Raw genomic sequence first — 7,887 nt, 5'->3', positions numbered from 1 at the left:
GTTTTCCTACTAGTTCTTGTCAAATATTGGTCCTTCCTCCAGGCACAAAGTTCAAGAACTGGGTTTATTGAACACTCTGGAGCTATATTTACTTCTATGTTGTATGCATAATCTTTTCCATCTATTGAACTCCCTCTTTTTTTTTTACCAATACCAAATTATTAAAAAAATGATAATAATTAACATTTATGTAGCTTTACTATATGCCAGGTACTATGCCAAGTCCTTTACTAGTTTATTTGATTCTCAACAACAGCCCAGGGAGATAGGTTATATTATCTTCGTTTTATAGATGAGAAAACTGAGGTAAACAGAGGTTAAGGAGCTCAAACCCATGATCCCATTGCTATTAAGTGTCTGAGGTCAAATTTAAACTTGGGACCCTCATTCTGTCCACTGAACCACCTACTAGACTTTGAGATCTGCTACTGGTAAGCACATCCTCTCCATTCCTCCTGACTTCCTCCCCCCGCCCCCTTCATGATTACCTTTAAATTCTTGACCTTTTGATCCTCCATATTAATTCCATTAATCTTTTCTGATTTTGTGTGAATTTTTGGATTTCGTTTTTTCCTACAAATTTTTTTTATGTTGAATGTAAATACCCCCCCCAAAAATTTCCATGTACAAAATAGAATCTAGAGAGGACTATTTATGAAGTACATTACACAATTTTTAACAATATTGTTCTGCTTATCTGTTTCCTTTTGAATATCCTTCCCATCACCCCCTGCATTTTCAAAGATCTTTTTTTTGCCATTAGTTTTTTTAGCCCTTTCTCCTGGCCAATTAATTAATAAATCAAAGAAAGGGGTGTGTGTGGAAATACTCCTTTCTTCTCCTCTTATCCCCACATTGAAACCCTCCCAATCACTCATTCCAAGATTAGAGTATTTTATTTGTCAACTGACTGGCAATAAGTTTTGTTTCTTGTTACAAATATATGAAGTTGTTTACATTACTATTACATTCCTTTTTGTTGTGTCATTTGAGAAGTGCTGTTAGAAAAGTAACCTTGCTTTATCTGGATTATATATCTGTTAGATTATAAAGTGAGCTTTTAAAAGAATGTGGTAAAATATTTCAAAATTGTTAATATTTAACTATAATTTGATCTAAAATGGAAAATAATGACTTGCTGTTGAAAGGAAAAGTAGAAAATATCTCTGTATTATTCTTATCTATGTGGTTCCTTCCTTCCTTCCTTCCTTCCTTTCTTCCTTCCTTTCTTCTTCCTTCCTTCCTTCCTTTCTTCCTTCTTCTTCCTCCTTCCTTCCTCCTTCCTTCCTTCCTTCCTTCCTTTCCTTCCTTCCTTCTTCCTTCCTTCCTTCCTTCTCGTCCTTCTTCCTTTCTTTCTTCCTTTCTTTCTTTCTTTCTTTTTTCTTTCTTTCTTTCTTTCTTCTTTCTTTCTTTCTTTCTTTCTTTCTTTCTTTCTTTCTTTCTTTCTTTCTTTCTTTCTTTCTTTCTTTCTTTCTTTCTTTCTTTTCTTCTTTCTTTTTCTTTCTTTCTTCTTTTTAATAAAAACCCCTACCTTCCATCTTAGAATCAATGCTTTGTATTGATTCCAAGGCAGGAAGAGTGGTAAGGGCGAGCCAATGGGGCTTAAGTGACTTGCCCAGGGTTACACAGCTAGGAAGTGTCTGAGGCCAGATTTGAACTCAAGAGCTCCTATCTCTGGACCTGGTTCTCAATCCACTGAGCCACCCAGCCACCCCCATCTGTACGTTTTTTGAGACTTTCTATTTGGGCAAGATCATAAAATCTTATCACTTCTGATGACAGCATGTGATAAAATCCTAAAGCCTTAAAGTTTGAGAAAACAGGACCTGCATCGAATAAAAGTGGGCTTGTTCATCCCATGGGATTGTTCATCCCATATTTTGGATGAGAACCAATGACATCATGATGATGAGGGTCAAGGTACAAAAATATGTTCAGCTATTGCTGGATCAGTCCAAAACAAGTTCAGAAGATTCTACCTCAAGTCACTCCATTAGAATATTTGGATTGGAAATGTCTCTCGATTTGCACAATTTATATTTCCTTTGTGCTTCTGCAATTCTGCTTTCCTCATGAAGTATAGTGGCTTCTTTGATTCTGATTCAGGCACATCATGCTGGTTGATCCTGTGGCAGTTTCTCCCATTTAGTATCACAATTGATATAAAAGTATTTCAGAGAGACCTTGAGAGTGTCTCTGTACCACTTCTTTTTGGGGACTTACAGGTCTGCTTATAATAAGGAATGAATTTTATCTAATAGATTATTAGCTATTACTTATGAAAATGTGAAATTTTTACCTGTTAATAAATAATCTGTATTGAAATTACATCTCTGAACTGTAAACCTTAAAATTTCTTAGACTTATGAATGTTGGAAATTTCCCCATTGGGAAATTTCATACTGGAAAAAATTTCCTACTGATAGTAAGAACTCTATTGGAATGTGAAACCTGTTGGCATGGGAGGATCCTTCTCCTCCTTACTTAAGACTACTTTAGGACAGAAACCTTTTGCTAAACAATGGAAAGGGTTTTGACCTATGTTTAAGCATAGAATAGGAAGTTCTTTGAGTCATGATTGATTTTAGAATTGATACAATAGAGATACTTGGAATGACAGAACCAGGTCTTGGAAAATACAATCTCCACCCTACTTAGAGTTACAGGATTTAGGAAGGGCTGCAGCAAAGATCAAGATTTAATTATTTGAGAATATGACCTTCAACAGACATGTGCAAAGCCACAGACCTCTGGGCGGTCCTGGGTTAAACTAGAGCCACCATTGGCACAGGGGAGACATCGACAGTGATTGGTAGATGTGAGAACTGAGGGGAGGGAACTTAGATGGTTTCCTTAAAGATAGCAGGGTCTGAGGACAGATGGAGGAGAGTTTTTTGCTCTGAGAGGTTTTGCTCTGAGGAGGTTTTGCTCTGAGAGGTTTTGCTCTGAAGGAGTCTGGAGGTGGAGGCCCCTGAGACTGTTTCTCCATTTTGGTCACGTGAGTGATAGGGACTGATCTCTTTTCTTTGCCTCAGCTATCTAAGGGCTTGGGCCTTTGGCCCAGCCTAAGGAGAGGGGATATTTAAGCCCTATTCCCTTCTTTCCCCTTTCTCTCTCTCCCTCTCTCTCTCTCTCTCTCTCTAATACCATTCTTCCTCCTGTTTGTAATTAAAAACTCCAAAAGGTTGACTGCTGACTTGAGTTTTCATTCAGGAATTACATAGCTGAATTCCTTGGCGACCTTAAATTAATATATATCAGTCTTTTAAAGAGATTTCCATGTCACAGAACCAACTTAGTAACAATAGACCTTAGATTCAAAGTTTTCATAATGGCTTCAGTAATAAAATAATAAAAATAAATAAAAGTCAATACAGATACATTAGTCTGGTGATTTAAAGTGACCAGAATTTTTCTGGATCTTTAGTTACTTCTCATGTATTCACTCTACATGGGAAACTTCAGACTGATTATTCTTTTTTTTTTAATTTTAAACATTATTTTCTTTGGTCATTTCCAAACATTATTCACTGGAAACAAAGATCATTTTCTTTTCCTCCCCTCCCCCCTCCCACCACCTTTCCCTCTACCATAGCTGATGCACGATTCCACTGGTTATCACATGTGTTCTTGACTCGAACCCATTTCCCTGTTGTTGGTATTTGCATTAGAGTGTTCATTTAGAGTCTCTCCTCAGTCATATCCCCTCAACCCCTGTAGTCAAGCAGTTGCTTTTCCTCTGTGTTTTTACTCCCACAGTTTATCCTCTGCTTGTGGATAGTATTTTTTAGATCCCTGCAGATTGTTCAGGGACATTGCATTGCCACTAATGGAGAAGTCCATTACATTCAATTGAACCACAGTGTATCAGTCTCTATGTACAATGTTTTCCTGGTTCTGCTCATTTCGCTCTGCATCACTTCCTGGAGGTTGTTCCATCCTCTACTTTATTATTCCTTTAGAACAATAGTATTCCATCACCAACATATACCACAATTTGTTCAGCCATTCCCCAATTGATGGGCATCCCCTCGTTTTCCAATTTTTGGTACCACAAAGAGCGCAGCTATGAATATTCTTGCACAAGTCTTTTTCCTTATTATCTTTCTGGGGTACAAACCCAGCAGTGCTATAGCTGGATCAAAGGGCAGACAGTCTTTTATCACCCTTTGGGCATAGTTCCAAATTGCCCTCCAGAATGGCTGGATCAATTCACAACTCCACCAGCAATGAATTAGTGTCCCCACTTTGCCACATCCCCTCCAGCATTTATTACTTTCCATAGCTGTCATGTTAGCCAATCTGCTAGGTGTGAGGTGATACCTCAGAGTTGTTTTGATTTGCATCTCTCTGATTATAAGAGACGTAGAGCACTTTTTCATGTGCTTATTAATAGTTTTGATTTCTTTGGCTAAGAAATGCCTGTTCATGTCCCTTGCCCATTTGTCAATTGGAGAATGGCTTGATTTTTTGTACAATTGATTTAGTTCTTTGTAAATTTGAGTAATTAAACCTTTGTCAGAGGTTTTTATTTTTATTTTTTTTAAACCCTTACCTTCCGTCTTGGAGTCAATACTGTGTATTGGCTCCAAGGCAGAAGAGTGGTAAGGGTAGGCAATGGGGGCCAAGTGACTTGCCCAGGGTCACACAGCTGGGAAGTGTCTGAGGCCAGATTTGAACCTAGGACCTCCTGTCTCTAGGGCTAGCTCTCAATTCACTGAGCTACCCAGCTGCCCCCTGTCAGAGGTTTTTATGAAGATTGTTTCCCAATTTATTGCTACCCTTCTGATTTTGGTTACATTGGTTTTGTTTGTACAAAAACTCTTTAATTTGATGTATTCCAGATTATTTATTTTGCATTTTGTAACTCTTTCTATGTCTTGCTTGGTTTTGAAGTCTTTCCCTTCCCAAAGGTCTGACATGTATACTATTCTGTGTTCACCTAATTTTCTTAGAGTTTCCTTCTTTATGTTCAAGTCATTCACACATTTTGAATTTATCTTGGTGTAGGGTGTGAGGTGTTGATCTAAACCTAATCTTTCCCACACTGTCCTCCAATTTTCTCAGCAGTTTTTATGAAATAGTGGATTTTTGTCCCAAAAGCTGGGATCTTTGGGTTTGTCATATACTGTCTTGCTGAGGTTGCTTGCCTCCAGTCTATTCCAATGATCCTTCTTTCTGTCTCTTAGCCAATACCAAATTGTTTTGATGACCGCTGCTTTATAATATAGTCTGAGATCTGGGATTGCAAGACCCCCTTCCTTTGTATTTTTTTTCATTAATTCCCTGGATATCCTTGACCTTTTGTTCTTCCAAATGAACTTTGTTATGTTTTTTTATAAATCAGTGAAGAAGTATTTTGGTAGTTCAATGGGTATGGCACTAAATAGATGAATAAGTTTGGGTAGGATGGTCATTTTTATTATATTGGCTCGTCCTACCCATGAGCAGTTAATGTTCTTCCAATTGTTCAAGTCTAGTTTTAGTTGTGTGGAAAGTGTTTTGTAGTTGTGTTCATATAGATCCTGTGTTTGTCTCCAGAGATAGATTCCTAAGTATTTTATTTTATTTTGTCTAAGGTAATTTTGAATGGGATTTCTCTTTCTAGTTCTTGCTGCTGAACTGTGTTGGAATTATATAGAAATGCTGATGACTTATGTGGGTTTATTTTGTATCCTGCAACTTAGCTAAAGTTGTTGATTATTTCGATTAGCTTTTTGATTGAATCTCTAGGATTCTTTAAGTAGACCATCATGTCATTTGCAAAGAGCGATAATTTGGTCTCCTCCTTGCTTATTTTGATGCCTTCAGTTTCTTTTTCTTCTCTAATTGCTACTGCTAGTGTTTCTAGTACAATGTCAAATAATAGAGGTGATAATGGGCATCCTTGTTTCACTCCTGATCTTATTGGGAATACATTTAGTTTATCCCCATTGCAGATGATATTAGTTGATGGTTTTAGATATATATTGTTTATTATTTTTAGGAATGACCCTTCTATTCCTATGCTTTCTAGTGTTTTTAGTAGGAATGTGTGTTGTATTTTATCAAATGCTTTTTCTGCATCTAGTGAGATAATCATGTGGTTCTTGTTGGTCTGCTTGTTGATGTGGTCAATTATGTGGATAGTTTTCTTAATATTGAACCAGCCCTGCATCCTTGGTATAAATCCTACTTGATCATGGTGGATGACCCTTCTGATCACTTCCTGGAGTCTTTTTCCTAGTATCCTATTTAAGATTTTTGCATCTATATTCATTAGGCAGATTGGTCTATAATTTTCTTTCTCTGTTTTTGACCTGCCTGGCTTTGGAATTAGTACCATGTTTGTGTCATAAAAGGAGTTTGGTAGAACTCCCTCTTTGCTTATTATGTCAAATAGTTTGTATAGTATTGGAGTTAGCTGTTCTTTGAATGTTTGATAGAATTCACTGGTGAATCCTTCAGGCCCTGGGGATTTTTTCTTAAGAAGTTCTTTAATGGCCTGTTGGATTTCTTTTTCTGATAAGAGATTATTTAAGAAATCTATTTCTTCTTCTGTTAGTCTAGGCAATTTATATTTTTGTAAATATTCATCCATATCACCTCGGTTGGTATATTTATTGCCATATAGTTGGGCTGAGTAGTTTTTAATGATTGCCTTAATTTCCTCTTCATTGGAGGTGAGATCCCCCTTTTCATCCTTGATGCTGTTAATTTGCCTTTCTTCTTTCCTTTTTTAAATTAGATTGACCAGTACGTTGTCTATTTTGTCTGTTTTTTCAAAGTACCAGCTTCTAGTCTTGTTTATTAGCTCAATAGTTCTGTCACTTTCGATTTTATTAATTTCTCCCTTAATTTTTAGGATCTCTAGTTTGGTATTCTTCTGGGGGTTTTTAATTTGTTTGTTCTCAAGTTTTTTGATTTGCATTTCCAATTCCTTGGTCTCTGTCCTCCCTAATTTGTTAATATATGCACTCAGGGATATGAATTTTCCTCTAAGTACTGCCTTGGCTGCATCCCATAAGGTTTGAAAGGATGTCTCGCCATTGTCATTTTCTTCAACAAAATTATTAATTGTTTCTATGATTTTTTCTCTAACTATCCAATTTTGGAGTAGCATGTTATTTAATTTCCAATTAATTTTTGATTTGGCTCTCCATGTACCCTTACCAATCAATATTTTTATTGCCTTGTGATCTGAAAAGGCTGTATTTATTATTTCTGCTTTTCTGCATTTGAGTGCCATGTTTTTGTGACCTAGTGTATGATCTATTTTTGTGAATGTGCCATGTGGTGCTGAAAAGAAGGTGTATTCCTCTTTGTCCCTATTTATTTTTCTCCATATGTTTATTAACTCTAATTTTTCTAAGATTTCATTCACCTCTTTTACCTCTTTCTTGTTTATTTTTTGGTTTGATTTATCTAAATTTGATAGTGGTTGGTTCAAGTCTCCCACTAATATGGTTTTACTGTCTATTTCCTCCTTCAATTCTCCTAGTTTCTCCATTAAAAATTTGGATGCTATACCATTTGGTGCATACATGTTGATTAGTGATATTTCTTCATTGTCTATACTCTCTTTTAGCAGAATATATTTACCTTCCCTATCCCTTTTGATCAGGGCTATTTTTGCTTTGGCTTTGTCAGATATCATGATTTCAACTCCTGCCTTCTTTCTATCAGTTGAGGCCCCAAAGGTCTTACTCCAAACTTTAATTCTAACCTTGTGAGTGTCAACCCGCCTCATATGTGTTTCTTGAAGACAACAAATGGTAGGGTTTTGGGTTCTAATCCAATGTGCTATTTGTCTACATTTTATGGGTGAGTTCATCCCATTCACATTCAAAGTTATGATTGTCATTTGTGGATTCACTGGCATTTTGATATCTTCCCCTAGTTCTGACC

This window comes from Monodelphis domestica, chromosome 6, assembly GCF_027887165.1.
Source record: "Monodelphis domestica isolate mMonDom1 chromosome 6, mMonDom1.pri, whole genome shotgun sequence".
In the NCBI taxonomy this organism is placed as follows: Eukaryota; Metazoa; Chordata; class Mammalia; order Didelphimorphia; family Didelphidae; genus Monodelphis; species Monodelphis domestica.
This window is presented reverse-complemented; position numbering follows the sequence as displayed.